The sequence below is a fragment of the Lissotriton helveticus genome, chromosome 6, assembly GCF_964261635.1.
Source record: "Lissotriton helveticus chromosome 6, aLisHel1.1, whole genome shotgun sequence".
Classification (NCBI taxonomy): domain Eukaryota; kingdom Metazoa; phylum Chordata; class Amphibia; order Caudata; family Salamandridae; genus Lissotriton; species Lissotriton helveticus.
Genome location: NC_136067.1, coordinates 1,492,818,606 through 1,492,834,991, shown reverse-complemented (window position 1 = coordinate 1,492,834,991; position 16,386 = coordinate 1,492,818,606). Strand labels below are relative to the sequence as shown.

General features: G+C 46.4%; 1 protein-coding gene across 2 annotated transcripts in view; it reads right to left on the bottom strand.

Annotated features, from left to right (window-relative positions):
- XPO1 (exportin 1) overlaps positions 1-13,186 on the bottom strand; it is a 960,241-nt gene extending 947,055 nt beyond the window's left edge. The window contains exon 1 of one of the 2 annotated variants that reach the window (XR_013596235.1): positions 12,846-13,160. The gene's annotated coding sequence lies outside the window, so the exon portion shown is untranslated. Of the gene's footprint in view, positions 1-12,845 lie in introns of both variants that reach the window. The other variant, XM_078649290.1, reaches the window with a different exon arrangement.
- Between the last annotated feature and the right edge of the window lie 3,200 nt (positions 13,187-16,386).

Here is a 16,386-nt window from a genome sequence, read left to right as displayed (position 1 = left end):
ATCTTATGTAAAAGAAACAAGCCTCAAGGTTAAGGCAAGTAAAGGGGATATGGACTTTTAGAACACTATAGAACATGCTGAAAAAGGGCATCCTGGTTTACACTTGAGCAAATCTCGGACGTGGAGGGATGACATGACGAAAAAAAGAAGAAAAAAAGAAATTTAAGAACAGTTCTTTATGTCTCAATTTAGAATCAGGGATGTGGAATTCAACAGGACACATTGTTTCGGGTCACAGGCAACTAGTTTTCATGTGTATTTTGTCCTTGGGACAAGTAGGCCCAACCAACCCCCTACAGCACAAACCCTTTGGCTGCCAGTTTATAGTACCCCTTTATGGATATGGGAAGGGCATTGTCTACAGTTAAGGTAATATGCGTGTACATGTGATAATGCTGTTCAAGCTTGTATTCAAGGTTCATTAATGCAAAGCCTTTATTATTAGGGCGAGCACTAAAAGTAAATGTTGTAAGCTCGGCCTGCACTTCTGATAGTGGTTCCAGTATAAACGTGTACACACGTTTCCAAAATTTAGTAAAATCAGGCGATGTACAATGGTCCCAGAATGCTCCGATTATATGCAAATATTTGCAAAGCAAGAGTGATAATTTGCTTTCAAAATAAAACGTTCACAAAAAAATGCAAGTAGGAAACAAAACATTTTGCTAAGCTACTGTAAGATTTTAGGTACCATATATTTGCAGCAGCATTTAGTAACATGATGCAAGTTTGTATTTCCCGAATATATTCATAATGTTAAATCAGTGTAACCAGTTAAATAGGATTATGGGAAACAAAAATAAACAAGCATTGGAAAAGCCATAGGTCTGAAATTGGTGGTCAACCTTTTGGTTGTCAATGCGTGAGATAATTTTATTAAAGATAAACGGTCATGGTTAACGCCAAGCCAAATTAGAGGCCCAATTATTAAATAAAGCCTCAAAAGTGCATCCTTGGTGTATATATCCTTGCATTAAGTGCACATATTCAGTTTCCGTAGATTCACAAGAATTTACAGAAGTAGGCCAAGAAATAGTGCTCCTTGAAAATATTTTTATACTGCATTTTAGCATGAGCAAATGTGCATGTGTAGATTTGCTTATGTGAAAATTAGAATGTTTCGAGTTCAATTTTCCCCCCAACCACTTTTTTCCACCAGCCCTGGAAGAAGTTTTACGTCTGCCATTCTAAGGAGAAAATTGCCAACCTTTTTCAATATGGGAAAAGATTAGAAAGAGTTGGTGAAAACCCTTAAGACATGCAAGTTGGTAGGTTTGCACGGACTCAAAAGGGCCACCCAACCCTTCAACTACTGCTCACCACTAGCTTCAGCCAGAATATGTAGACCTGCAGAAATGTAGCAACATAAGGGAATTGCTAGGATTGAAACCCTCCTATGGTACAAGCCTTGGCATAATTCGAGGCAATATCAGAACTCTTATATAATGAGATTGCTGCAGTAATTTGTTGCCGCATTACATGGCACAAAAGGGGCAAGTGGATTTTGTTACAGGATAAGTAGATTTATGAAGCAACCCGCCACATGGATATTTAGATATTTTATTAAATGGAACACCCCTGTAGAATGTTTAAAATGGGACAGAGTAGTAAAGACTAATGTGACAGTATAATTAGCAGGCTGCTCTGTAGGATTTGGTGATGGTCACTTATGTAAAGTGAATAATATGTATTAACAAGATGGCCTTTTGGGAACGCGGTGGGTTGGCTGGGCGAGAGGGTGTTTCAATGGAAAATATGCTATCTGTAAATGACAGTGCACTACCACACCATGCTTTGGTAATATATTTATGAAAAGTGAGTTTTTAAACATGAACTAGGAACTCAGTGAACTAAGAGGCAAGCCAGGATCATGTGGGCTTGATTCTTGTTCCACAGGAACACCATCCGTCTCACGACCAGCACCGACAACACCCTGACCAGCGCCGAACACCTGCATTTCCAGATCCAGACCAACCCGAACACCACCCTCAGAGGCACCCTGATCTACCGACCCCCCGGACCACGCACCCAATTCAGCGAGGACATCGCCGACTTCGTCAGCCCGCATGCCCTCCCCTCCGCCGACTACATCCTCCTGGGAGACCTCAACTTCCATCTGGAGAACAACAACGACCACAACACCAGCACCCTGCTCGACAACCTCGCCAACCTGGGACTGAAGCAACTGGTGTCCACCCCCACCCACCTCGCCGGACACACACTCGACGCAGTCTTCGCTTCCAGCACAGACATCGACTTCAGCCACGCCACAGAGCTTCAATGGACGGACCACAGCTGCGTCCACCTCACCTTCAAGAGAACGACGACCCACCACCACCAGCAACAGGCCGCCCGCAGAAGCTGGAGCAAGATCACAGCAGACCAACTCGCCACCTCCCTGAGCCAGCACCCTCCTGCCAGCTCAGCGGACCCCAGCCAGGCCGCTGACAACCTCACAAAGTGGATCAGCAACTGCGCGGACGAACTCGCCCCACTGAGGACCCCGCCTAGCAGACCCGGCAGCAAGAAGGCTCCATGGTTCACCGACGAACTCAAGAGCTCCAAGAAGAACTGCCGAGCCCTCGAGAAAGTCTGGAGAAGGGAACCGACACCGGACAACAGGACCTCCTTCAAGCTGGCCACCCGGAAACACAACCAGCTGATCCGCGCCGCCAAGAAAACAGCATTCAAGGACAGGTTGGACAACAACGCACACAACTGCAAGGAACTCTTCAACATCGTGAAAGAGCTTTCCAACCCCAGCGCAAGAAACAACGACATCACCCCATCGCAAGACCTCTGCAACTCCCTGGCTTCATACTTCCACAACAAGATCGCGGACATACACAACAGCTTCAACAACCAACCAACGCACACCATGACCGAACAACCACCCCCCACCACCACCCTCCACGCCTGGACCCCGATCAGCACCGAAGACACCATCCGCACGATGAACTCCATCCACTCCGGATCACCGACCGACCCCTGCCCGCACCACGTCTTCAACAAGGCCGACGCTGTCATCGCACCCCACCTGCGAGACATCATCAACACATCCTTCGACACCACCATCTTCCCTGAGAGCTGGAAACACGCCGAACTCAGCGCTCTACTCAAGAAACCAACAGCGGACCCCACCGACCTCAAGAACTACCGCCCCATCTCACTCCTCCTGTTTCCAGCCAAAGTCATCGAGAAGACCGTCAACAAGCAGATGGCCGCCTTCCTCGAGACGAACGGATCCCTCGACCCCTCACAGTCCGGCTTCCGAGCCAATCACAGCACCGAGACCGCCCTCATCGCCGCCACCGATGACATCCGAGCCCTGATGGACAATGGAGAAACAGCGGCCCTCATCCTCCTAGACCTCTCCGCGGCATTCGACACGGTCTGCCACCGCACCCTAGTATGGCGCCTCAGCAACATCGGAATCCAGGACAAGGCGCTGGAATGGATCATCTCCTTCCTCGACGGAAGAACACAGAGAGTCCGCCTACCACCGTACAAGTCAGAGGCCTCCGAAGTCATCTGTGGCGTCCCTCAAGGATCATCTCTGAGCCCCACCCTCTTCAACGTCTACATGAGCCCCCTCGCGGCCATCGTACGCAAACACAACCTCAGCATAATCTCCTACGCCGACGACACCCAGCTGATCCTCTCCCTGACCAACGACCCCACCGCCGCCAGAGCCAACCTGCACGAAGGGATGAAAGAGGTAGCCGAGTGGATGACGACCAGCCGCCTGAAACTGAACTCGGACAAGACGGAGGTCCTCATCCTGGGCCCCTCACCCTCCGCCTGGGACGACTCCTGGTGGCCTCCCGCCCTGGGCACCGCACCCAAACCGACAGACCATGCACGCAACCTGGGCTTCATCCTGGACTCCTCCCTCTCCATGATCAGGCAAGTCAACAACGTCTCCTCGGCGTGCTTCAACATCCTACGCATGCTACGGAAGATCTTCTGGTGGATCCCCACCGAGACCAGGAAGATCGTCACCCAGGCCCTCGTCACCAGCCGACTGGACTACGGCAACGCCCTCTACGCCGGTACCACCGCCAAGCTCCAGAAGAGACTCCAGCGGATCCAGAACGCCTCAGCCAGACTCATCCTCGACATCCCACGAACCAATCACATCTCCGGACATCTGAGAGACCTTCACTGGCTCCCCGTCAACAAAAGAATCACCTTCCGCCTCCTCACCCACGCACACAAAGCCTTACACGACCAAGGCCCAAGCTACCTCAACAGCCGAGTCAACTTCTACGCTCCCAAACGCCACCTCCGATCAGCCAACCACGCCCTCGCCGCCGTCCCCCGCATCCGAAGAGCGACTACAGGAGGAAGGTCCTTCTCCTACCTGGCTGCCAAGACCTGGAACTCCCTGCCGACCGACCTGCGCCTGACCCAAGACCACCTCTCCTTCAGGAAGAAGCTGAAGACCTGGCTGTTCGAGCAGTAGCGGCACCCCCCCCCCCCCCCCCCAGCGCCTTGAGACCCTACGGGTATGTAGCGCGCTTTACAAGTGTCATTGATTGATTGATTGATTGGTTATACATGGAGCAAACTTGTGGTCTAGCAAATAGTGAACTTGCATTTTTGACGGTGCTTTCTCAAGTTGTAATGAAGAAAAGGCGGCTCCATAAGACCAAATATTTGCCTTTGATCACACAATGAGACCAGTTCACGGGCCAAGTACATTACAGATATGTTGAGTAGATTATTAAAGTTACTAGATCTACATGTCTGGTAACTTTATGATTTTGAGAGCCCTTGAGTTATACATGTAACTAGCGACCCTAAGCCAGAGAGGTGTGGGAAGCAATGAATAAGCTGCGGGGCACATGGAGGTCATGTACCCCAACATAACTATATTTTGTATTAATGTGTGCACAGGTGCTCTAATGTATTCTTTGCTAGCCTAATTGTTACAATTTGTTCGGACACAGTTTATTGTTTGCATGAGTTTTTTTCACCTCCCAAGCCTTTCTCTTTTTGTCCTAATTATATATTTATGTTCCCACTTGTATGTTCTCTTATTTTGTACATTAAATGATTGTGTATTTTAGGGCAGCCAAAAGTAAATATCATTGCATTTCTAATTACTCTGTTTTGGCTTAAAAAAGTTCCTGTTATGGACCATAATTCCTCAAAGCAAAGAATAGCAGCACTAACACTGGCATTCATTATTTTAAGATTGAACGCTCAATAAATGTTTATGTCACACCTAGCGCAGCGTACTGCTCTGCGAAGCATGCGGTATGTGTGGTGGAAGAAACTCCCATCTTTTCTATTGGCTTTTTAAGTGCCCTTATTAAATACCTGCTTTTGTTTGGTAGATAGGGTACATTAGTCCCACCTTTTGACGTTTTGGACCCTGCCAGGCGACTGCCCCTGTTGCTGTGGCATTACTCTGGGTGAGTCGGATTTCCCCGCATCGAGCCCGGGGCTTTGAGTGCTACGAAGGCAGATCGCTGGGCTCCCAGGGTGCCCCCCCCCCTGCTCCTTTTATCTAGATGCAGGACTTTACGTAGATATTTGGCGGCCGCCTCCGTATCGTGCCCCATTGCTGTTTGTGGCTGATTGAACATTCCCCCCCACCCCATACGGTGCCTAGATCCTGGTTGTGGAGATGTTCTTGAGGAACCAAGCTGCCTTCCAAGCACAGAGCGTCAACTTGGTTAGGAGAGAAAAAGAAAAAAAAAATGAAGTTAAAAACGAACATTCCTCAATTTGACCATGCGCTGATTTTGAGGACTCCTGTGCAAGGCAGGGCTGCAATTATACGACACTCTGCACTTACTCAGACCCTAAAATGGGGTATGGTCGGGACGCGCGTGGGACAATGGACCCTCGAAGTGCGATGTATGGCCTGGCGCTCGCCCATCGCCAGTGCTGTTCCTGATCCAGCTTGATTCTGCTCTAACTCCGGGAGTGACTATGCGAGTCAGGGCTGCAATCTATCACCGCTTCAACACCATTCTGCTTATGCCTGACCCCAAAATGGCGTGGATACCGGACACGCGTGGAAAAAGATTGAAGTGTGCCCATAGACCTAGCAGTGGTACACCAATAGCAAAAATAAATAAAATAACACCAATACATAATTCAAATCCAGCCTAAAAGATCACAAAAATTCAACTGAGCAGTCCCTCGCCCCAGATCCTTGCATCATTGACTAGAGAAAAAAAAGTATCCTCGGTTGGCAGCCACTATGGTCTGAGTTCATCTCAATCCATCTTAGTAATAGAACAAGGACAGCGACTCACCGCTAGAGGACCAATTGACCCTAGATAAAGGAGAAATCGGGGACTCGAATCCGCAATTAACTTTGCCCCCATCGATTAATATAGAACCAGTTCTCAGTCGCCAACTATGCGCTCTCTAAACCCGTCCCAAAACTCCAAACGTGTGTTACGGACCCAACTCATGGTCTATTAGCTACCCTGATAATCTGACCAGCAATGCTAAAAAGAACTTCAAGATCAGTACTTTAAAACAACACCCAGAAATACTTAGCCTCTTCCATGCCCATGACTGATCCCGGCTGTCATGAGTCACTGTGGGTGTGTGCTCATGACAGCAGGGAACCGTCATGACCATGATCGGAATGTCCAGCACTGCAGCGGAATTCACGCCTCAGTGGAGAGGTTATAGAAGACAACTACCACACCGAGACAAACTGCAACACGAAAACTAACTTCATATCTTACACTAACCGTCCGGCAAAGTGGAAAAACACCTCCAGTCTTCACTTTCATGTCACCTAATCAGTAAATATTCCATATGGTGAAAAAAATGTCCACAACCAGCTCCCCTACCTTTAACCCCCAGGATGCAGCCGGAATTCTGCGCGGCACATTCCGATCGCAGGCGTGGTCATGACGGCTCCCGGCCGTCATTAGCACACGCCCACCGTAACTGATGACGACCGGGAGCCGTCATCAGCACCTAAGTGGTCAAAGGGGAACTCACAATTTCCATCTACAGAACAGGAAACATTCACATACAGGCCACTGACCCACACCTCACCACTTTTGATAGTCACTTCCCAACATTACTCTCCTCACTAGCTCAACAAAACCACCAAACCCAACATCCCCCACCCCCCTCCTCCCTGACTAACAATATGGAACCGATCCAATCTCCCCTCCCGGACAACCCACTCTACCACTCATGGACATACACGATCACTCATTACAATCTCACTATCCCAGTCATCACACTCCGCCATCTAACACCTACTATAAAGACAGCAACTGATCACACCAGCAATCTCTCAGTAAAACAAACATTGCAAGGCTGATCTCGAACTAGGAAGCCTGGACACAATCTTCTGTCTTCCCGTGACTGAACCCGCCACGGACACTCCCCTCTCGACCCCGGATGATCCGACTCGACCCTCAAACTATACCTAACCCCAATAACGACCCTATTCCTGCTGCCCAAACCTTCCCCTTAACCATAGTCACCGATAATCCAGTGGACCCTGACCTCCCTCAAACCACTACACACTCCTTCATATGTCACACGACCTCACCCTCAATCAGTCTCCACTTTTAAACTTGCGGCCAACTCCAGTGACACCAACTAACTTCTTGCCCTTGCCCACTCTCCCCCCCTTGGACATTAGACCCATAACACCTCCTCCCAACAGAAAAGTCTGGAAGCATTAATGACAGCCCCTCACGTTCATGCTACCCCCACTCCTAATCACGATGATTCCTTTCAAGCCCATAATCCAGTACCCTCTCTTTCCACAGACCCTAGTCATTCACAGCTACCGCCTAAAAAAGAAGCTCCTCTAGCTCTATTACCCAACAACTGACCCGAATGGAACAGAAAATAGACGCCCTAGCTGCCGAAATCCTACCCCTAAAACAAGACCTTCTCAACCAGTTTCAACCACTGCTCACACATTTAGTGTAGCTACGCACTTTCCCCAGCACAGCCTCTCCCATTGCCCCACTTGGCACCCCACAGCCCTCCATTCCTGTGAGGAATCAAGCACATCAACCCAGCCGAGCTCTCCGGCCAATCTCTGCACTGGAAGTGGAGGAGATCAACGACTCGTACCTCACAACGAGTCAGAACAATGCTCCTTTCGCTATCCCAATTATAGTCGGCACTAACAGAATACCTAGAACGGTCCACTCGCCCAGGCCTCCCGCTCAATACACTTCTATCCACACAACACATTCCCAACATTGAGGCTCCCCGTCCTATATCGTGCATGCTCCTTAACTGTAGATCAGCAGTACAACACGCCACAGACATTGCTGAAGTTTTACTCGCTCATGAAATAGACATCGCATTCATCACAGAATTCTGGCTCAATGACCACTACCCCCATGCTAGACATACTTCCCCCCCCCCCCAAGGTTGCAAAATCACAACAGACCGATCAAAACGGGTGGCGGACAAGCCATCACTCACAAAGTAGGAATACACCGTCTACCATCCTCCGGGGGAGCAGGCCCTCTTCACAGAAGAACTAACCGACCTAACATGTTTCTCCCCGACACGAAAGACATGCTCCTGGGGGACCTCAATATACACTGGAATAACACAGAAGACACCACAGTCAAGTCCCTCTCCAACCTGCTTGAAATAACTAACCTCAAACGGCTCTTCAATGAACCAACTCACATCAAAGGAGCAACTCTGGATGCGATCATCACCAAAAATAAGCTGATCTCTCTGAAAGTGATTTCTCCCATTAACAGGTCTGACTACCACCGTATACTGTTTAATATTAACTAACGTCAGATACCAACCAATACAATCTGACATACTGAAGCACTGCACCAGGAACATTAAAGAAGTCCCTATAACCAAACTTGAATCCGCCCTTCTACTGCCCCAGCCTTCCACTTTGTCGGCTGAGGACCTCACAGATCACTTTAATTCAACAATGACGAAGGTATTAGATCAAGTAGCGCCACTCAAACAGCGGAGAGCAATCAAATCTAAATCTTGGTTCAACGTGTATCTTAAGAACGAAAGACAACTCCGTCGGAAAGGCACCCTGGACCAAACAAAGATCATACCAAGGACAACCAGGTCTGCCACCAACCAAAAAATACTGGTCCGACTTCGAACTCATGTCAAAAAACAAGGTCTTCAACATAATTGCAAGCTTAAAGCCCTCTTCCCACACTAAGGACCCCCTCCCATCCACAATACTAAAACAACTCAATCACATTACCCCTTTCAGGACAAAAATCAACTCCACTCTCACATCAGGCTGTGTCCCAGACTCCCTTCAACTAGGGAAAATCACATCCATACACAAGAAACCAGGAGCCGACCAAAACGATGTCAACCTCAGATCTATCTCCAACTTCCCATTCCTAGCTAAAGCATTGGAGAAGTGCGTTCAACAACTCAACAAACATCCAACAATTTCGACCTTCAACACCTTTCAATTAGGATTCAGGAAAAGTTGTAGCACCGAACCAGAGATGCTAAATATTTCTGACGATATCCACAGAGTCTTAGATGAAGGCGAAGCCTGTCTCCTCATCGACCTATCTGCAGCATTGGACAATAAATCATCCAGCTTTACTTGAGACTTTGAAGAGGCGCTCTGGCATTAATGGCTTAGTACTAAAATGGTTAACTTCCTTAGGCACAGTTCGCAACAAATTAAGATCAACCCGTCGCGAGGCCAACACAAGTCACACTTGGGGTCCCACAAGGATCAATCCTCTCACCATCCCTCTTCAATCTCTTCATAGAATCCCTGACCTATATGCAGATGACAGTCAAATGTACTACAAAAGCAAATCTCCCAGCAACATCCGTCACCTCAATGTCACACTAACCAAGATCCAATCTTGGTTCAACACAAATCACAAAGCTGAACCCAGACAAAACAGAAATAATACTGTTCTCTTCAAATGCCCTGGACAAGAACTTAATGAAAGACCACATCAAAAACTCTGCAAAAGGTGCACCTTACTCACTAAAACACCTCAAGAAAAGTAAACCGTATATCCCCCAAGATGATCTCAAGACAACAGTACAATCCCTAGTCATCTCCAAACTGAACTATGGGAACGCCATCCTAACAGGGGCACCAAAAGCTCAACTAGCCCCACTAAGGCCAGTCGTCAACATGGTAGCCCAACTCATTACTGTTGCAAAAAGATTTGTTCAAGTCACCAGCTCTCAACTCCCTCAACTGTTTTCCCATGGAAAGTAGATGTATTTACAAACAGGCCGGCCCCACACACAAAACCCTTCACTCTCCTCCCCCCCCCCCCAACTACCTTAACAGCAAACTAGTAAAAGCAGGAAAATCCAGAATCTGAGAAGCTCCACCTCGCTTCTTCTCATCCCTCCGAAAGTGAAAAGGAAAACCACTCAGTGTTGATCCTCCTCTGGTAATGTACCCAGGATGTGGAACTCACTCCCTAGAGAACTCAGACTCAATCACTCGTTCTGATGCTTCAAAAAGGGACTTGTTCTTCCTCTTAGTCCCCTTTGTTTTCTGTTGCTGTCTCTCCTGAAAACGATGACTTCAAGAAACAGCTCTTACCCTCGCTTCCTCTCCTTTCTTTGATATGTTCCACTGTTAAATGGTCCCCAAAAGGCATTATTTTTTGCTGGAAATGTCTTTTGACATTTTACTATTCCAAAGTGCAGCTTCGGGGACAGGGAGGAAAAAGGTTCAAAATGCAAAAAGCAAATGAATAAAGCAAGATAGAGTGGTCGCAAAGGGGCCAGAGTGAGGTCGCAAAGTGGCCAGAGTGGTCACAGATTGGTTTTATTCACAACCATGCACATTAGCGTGACTTTACCGATTTGCCAGTGAAGCGCTACTTTCATTTTCTCTTTTTTAATAAGTTGTTCAGTTATACATAATATCTTACTTCTAAATAAAGTTAAAAAAATGCTTATAACATTTATTATAAATCTGCAACATGCTGCACACAAGCCACACTACTCTCCAACATATCTTAGACACATTAGCAAAGCTAATAGCTCTGGCTAAACACTTCTAAGGTCCCAAAGGAAAGACCCATTGGCTACGCAAACACCTGTTGACCCTGGTATCAATTAAGCAGAAGAGGAGTCTGGGATCAAAATTTCACCACTGGGTTTTTCCCACCAGTGCGAGTCTTTTTTTTAACAGACCTACCTATTAGTCAACTTCGAGATTGCCTGATGGGGTGCAACTTTATTACACCTATTCATATACTAAAACAACACATGTGCCGCAAGTGTCCCTTTTTAAATTAATTATAGGGATAAGAAACAATAAGGTACTCCTAACTGGTCACAGAACTGATGTGTGGGTCAGAATGCTGCCAATGGGTAGCCTATACCATGGTGATGAGACCAAAATAGTCTGGAGATTGACAGCAGCCCTGCTTAGCAAGGGGGTGTAATTAGCACAGTATTTTAATTTGCTATTCTTATCTATGATTTTGGCTATACGCTCATCTATAATGTTTCTATCATAGTAGGGGCCAACTTATTTTGATGGCTGTAAACCGTTCATGAATTTAATTGTTATGGCTAATGTTAAAACTAGTAACGAGCATTAAAATCACCCACCATTATGACTGTTCGCGTCATGTAATGAGGACGTAAACATCCAAGACACACTCGACCAATGAAAAGTCAATCTTTCAGTTGGGCATCAAACTTATGAAGAATGTGGGGTAATGTGATTTATATCCAATAAGAACAAATTGACGACTGACTCTCGCTACAACTACTCGTTAAATGTAATCCTATTCGCAGAGTTTTTTTTGTCCTTTCTCAAACATGCTGCAAAATGTGTTCCTCTCTTGGCACAACTCCAGTGGCTGAGACTGCATGCTTACTGTTTTCTACTCGTAGAAACGTTACCTTTTGAAATTAACATTGTGTCACTTTCATTGAAGAAACGTGTTAAAAATGGAGAACATAGTAAGTGTGCCTGGAAATCCGTATTAACAATGTATAGGGAACCCACGTCTTTGTCATATTTAGGATTCACACGTGCAATTGTATTCTGGCAAAGAAAAAAAAATCCACAGATATAAAAATCAGTGCATTAAAGTCCCGAAAATGCTTGGTAAATTAAAGTAGCAGACACCTTGGGCCATTTATGGGCATATCAAGTTCACGGAGTCGAGAGGTTTCACAGATTCAAAAGGAACGCGTGTATGTAAATAGAAACAGAAACTAAGTTCAAAGGACGGTCCAAGAACTGAAGTGACAGGAGTATTCCAAAGTGTTTAAGTCTTCAGCATGTCTCCACCAGGGGCCCACACTCGGTGAGAGTGAAGTTCAGAGATTAAGTGATTTCAAGCTCATCGGTGCTACAGCATTCACGGGGCCTGAGAGGGCGGGCCGGCAACCATGCGGCTGGTAGAGAGAGCACAGTCCGCGCAGCTTTGGCATCCCGCGCCGTCAGTGCCGCGATACAGCCCTCCCCAAGCGTGCGGCCCCGCCCCTCCAGGCACGTGACGCCCTGCACCAACACACTCTACCACTTCTGGAAATTTCCACTACACAGCTCATCCACTTCGCCGTTCCTGCCTACCCTAGAATCAACGCTACTAACTCCATAGAAGCGGATAGGGCATGCAGGCAACCAACACTTCACCACCAAAAAATACAACCACAGAAACTCCAACGCAACCCCCACCACTGGCAACTGTCAAACCTCCCGCGTGTCTGCCATTCAAAACCAAGACCTGCCAACGTGACGCTAGCACACATCCCTAGCAGACACCCGGGACTCCCCCATGGCCCTCTGACCAGACCCTGCCACGCTTCTGCAGCCCTCCTCGAGCTCCAGAAACTGCAACCACCTCTGCACTCACACACTGGTGGGTTCTTACCAGCGGCGGTGGTTCCGGCGCGGTCTCTAAGCAGAGGCTTTGCCTCTCCTATCCGGGCGTGGTATGCGGCGGGTTCGGGTAGTGTGAGGTTGGGCTGCGTGTTGCTCTCAATTACGGCGCTGCTCTTAGGTTGGATGTTGCTAGACTGGGCCTGTTGGCGGGTGTTGCGCTGCGTTACAAGCGGCGGGGCACAGGGGGGAGTGCGGGAGGCGCTGCTTCCCCTCCTAATGCTACAAACTAGGAACCGGCTGAAACCGGTTCAGACTGGGAGATTCCATCTCGGTTTAGTTTTCAGCCCATGGCGCCGCCGAGCGTTTGGAACCAGAGCCACACCCCTCGCCAGAGTCCATTGGTGAATTGCTGTTAGGACGCACGCCCCCTGTGTGGCGATAGGCCGTACAGATTGTCGGTCGCGTTCAAGTCTTCTACGCGTCCTCCCCGAACGGTCCCGCCCTCTGTAGTTCTACGCGCCCTCCCCGAACGGTCCCGCCCTCTGTAGTTTTTTCCCTCCGTGAACGATGACAGGGCAGAGTGCAAGAAAGCAGAGTGTGACTATTTGCTAAGCGTTCCATCAATCTACATATGTTCTTGGTAGCTGTGGTAACGAGCAAAGCCCACCCCCCGCAAAAAACGTCATCTACCGTAGGCTTAGAAATAGGGATAACAGATGTGTATTGGCAGTGTACATAGAAAATGCACAACTAGACCCGCCACTAAAGCATCTGAAGCCGGCAGCCATGTTGGAATGTGGGTCACGGGGCAGTAGATCAAAGAAAGTTAACCCAAATTATTATCCTAAACCCTTCCGTTGTCAGCAAAGTTATTTATTTATTGGCTGTTGACACGACCCGTGAAATAAAATGTAACACACCCTTACTCTTTATAATATAATTCAATAACTGGTCGTTTTTTTCCATATCGAGACCTGCATTGAGGTGTCTTGTTTACTTCAATAAAGACTGCCCGTGCGTCATGTTCACCCTATTCTACCCATTCCTACCTTCATGTGTTACTGACTCGCGCCACTTTCAGTAAACTTAAGTCCCTGATTTAATTGTCCCAACGTCACGGGACGTACGTGGCTCACGTGACTTCGCTGCTTAGTGACAGTGAAAACACTGCAGTAGCAGTGCACTGTCCTCGTGTGAGGTTGGTGCACGTGCAGAGATGACAGAATGAATGGCTTCATTTAATGTGAGCATTTTTTATGCTATATTGTGGGAGCAGGGTTTGGTCCTTTGTTCGTTGACAAGGCGATGTAAGGAGCAATCATCTACATGCCTAACTCGTTAAAAGACTTACATGCCAACACATTTTAAAAGTCGAAAGTTGGAGATTTAAAACAGTAGGAAAACACAAGGAAAGTCCCTGGGCTATGTACTAACTTAGGAACCCTAGTATAGATCATGTGTACCAAAAAGCTGTACCCCAATATTGAAATATCTTCTAGATAACACTATAATACACCATATTTGTATAAATTGTAAAGCAGAAATGCGAAAAAAATGCGAAAAAAAGAACCTTAGATGTTTGTTGTTTTATATTAAAAGTTGTACAGTTTATTACAATGTTCACAAGGTTAAAAACATTATTATGCACAAATAAAAGTAAATACAATATCACAATTAAATTAAAAACAATGAGTATCAGGAGTCACAGTTTGTTTTCGTTGTCGACGCTGCGTTTCGGTGAAACTGTAATAACACCTTCCTCAGGACAAACAAGTTCTATAAAAAAACATTACAATTAGAAGACATCCTTTTTTGTGCATGTAGAGCGGTTAGGGCTCTCTTTGTCTTTTTTTAGGACGAACATTTTTTAAGAACATTTTAACCTCCGAAAAACAACAAGCTAAACAACATGGTACTTAGTAGAGATGTTAATTACATGATTAGGTTCTAATGGGTGTATTTCTGGAAGCATTTTGGTACAAAGGACTATAGCTAAGGGCTCTGTAGTACTGTTGACTAGGCAACAAGAATCGAGTAGCTTCTGAGTGGGAATAGGTATGAAGCGTACCTGTGTATGAATTCTTTGGTATCCTCTGTTAATCAATTATGAGGAACTTCTCTTGCATCAATTTGGAGAAAAATGGCTTCCTGTTTCTTAATTTACAAGTCGCTATTTCAGTAAAAGAATATAGTGAACATCAATGATTAATTTATGTCCATCGCTATTTATTTTCAAAAAGGCTCTCTACAATATAGGAATTCATCAATTTCTTTTATTACCTGTTTGGATTCAAAGATCTATGTTGTAAAGGTTACCGGAGGGGGGCCACCGATTTTGAATTAAGGGACCACTGTTAGAATCAAGAAGACAAGATAAAATGGGCCTCGTTATTCGCTGTTTAACCATTATTATTGTCCTATCTGGTAAGAAGGGGTTACTTTCAAGATATGTAACTCACCTCTAAGGGTAATGAATAGTCCTTCCTTCTAGGATTAAAAAACGCGCCACTGGATGCCTTCAATTATATCCAAAGCGTTGGGTAAAATCAATCACGGTTGTTTTAGCTTTCAACCTGTATAGAATATGTAATGTATAATGTAGTTAATGATAGCGTGGAATTCTATTCAGCGGATAAAGAGGTTTAGATATTACTATTTTAATGGTTTCTGCACCGTTTGGTAGGGAGTTAGAGGGAAAGCAGAAGTCACCGAAATACGTATAAATATGAATAAATATGAGTATTTCTACCAAGGGGGCGCCAATAAAAATGCCGCAGTTCGAGTTACAGATGTCGGCATAATACAAATAGATCGGCTGGGCTCGTGCTTTTAAGTAAAACATGCCGCAGTTCGAATTACAGTTGTCGGCATAATGCGAGTAGATCGGATGGGCTCGCGCTTACCTTTAGAATTCGTGCCGGCCTCCTTGCTCCCCTCTCGGTCCTATCCACGTCTGCTGCAGTGCATGGTTTGCCAAAGATAAACAGAGTCATTTGACTCCTGTTTAAAAAGGATTCAATTTCCCGGGAAAACGTCAATTTCATGACGTCACGGATAGTTAACCAATCCCAGCGCACTACGACAGAGAACTACAAATGTAGTTTTGTTTACCGCGTTGGACCAGTCTCTATGTTACCGTTTTCGGTTTCTATTGATAAACGGTAACCAAGGACGCCATATTCCCGCGTGATGAAAGGGCCTATTGTTATTGGCGGTAGCCAAGGACGCAATGGATTTTCTTAGTTGCAATTACAAACCGGGAAATAAGTTAGCAAGGCAACGTCCTAGTTTGCGAACGTGTCGCGCAATGTCAATATTAGCGCGATGTTACTTAAAATACGCAGCCCTGTGTTGGAGCTTGTGAAATGGATTTACTGCAAAATCCTTTCCCAGTCTTCTTTTGAATTTAGTCCATTGTTTACGGAGTTGAAACGGGACATGTAAAACTGTTCACGTTTTTTCCGTTTTAGGGTAATATCTCCTCCTCTAGTATTTTGGGTGATGGTTTCAAGGCCACACCATTTAAGGTCATCAAGTTTGTGATTAGCTGACTGCCAATGTTCAGTGAGTGGGGCTCCTTGTTTTTTACA